This window comes from Cryptotermes secundus, unplaced genomic scaffold (assembly GCF_002891405.2).
Source record: "Cryptotermes secundus unplaced genomic scaffold, Csec_1.0 scaffold1139, whole genome shotgun sequence".
Lineage (NCBI taxonomy): Eukaryota > Metazoa > Arthropoda > Insecta > Blattodea > Kalotermitidae > Cryptotermes > Cryptotermes secundus.
The window spans coordinates 78,305-79,148 of record NW_019743667.1 but is presented as its reverse complement, the minus strand read 5'-3'; positions in this window follow the sequence as shown (position 1 = coordinate 79,148).

Sequence of the window (844 nt, the reverse complement as noted above, 5' to 3'; positions counted from 1 at the left end):
ACCACAAACAACGTGGGGGCTGTTTGCAGTTAGCCCAAACGTGGCCGAACTGCTGGCAGTTGTAACATTGTGTGAGCCCGCTCTGTGCTCTGTACGCCTCCACCTTAATGGCTATGTGGCAGTGGTTAGTCAGGCGGAAGACCNGAAGCAATAGAAGCTGCAAAGTCGCGTGCCGCTTTATCGGCTTCTAGTAGAAATAGTAAATTTTTCAATGGGTTCCGAAAGATTCCTAATTTTAACGTGATCCAGTATGTGGAATACTATTGGTAGGTGATCTGAGTCCAAAATATCAGAGACGATGACATCTGACACTCTGATATTTCGGTGAACCACAATGTCTAACACGTCACCATTTCCCGCAGGGGAATAATGAGTGGGGCTCTGTGGTGCTGAAATTTCAAAATCACTCCTATCAAATAAATCAACGAGTTTCAAGCCTGGGGGGTTTGAAACTCTGCTATTCCAAAATGGGTTCTTAGCATTCAAATCACCTCCCAAAATAGACTTACGTCTGAAGCTTAAGAGCTTAGTGATGTCAGCATCACTCCAGGCTTTGCTTGGAGATTTGTAAACAGCTGCAAGCAGCACTTCGCTATTTCCAATTTTTATGCAGACCCCTGTCGCTTCTACTGAAACAAGGGGTGGTATGTGTACATGGTTATGGGGAATGCCTTTTCTTACTGCAACGGTAGTTCCGCCTTTTCTGCCCGTGTGGCGGTCGATTCTATAAAAGTGGTAATTTGGAGTAAAGAACCTCTCATGAGGTTTCAGATGTGTCTCTGAAAACAGGGCCACATCTACGTGTAGGTCTTGCAGCTGTTTATTGAGCTCGTAGCGCTGCCTC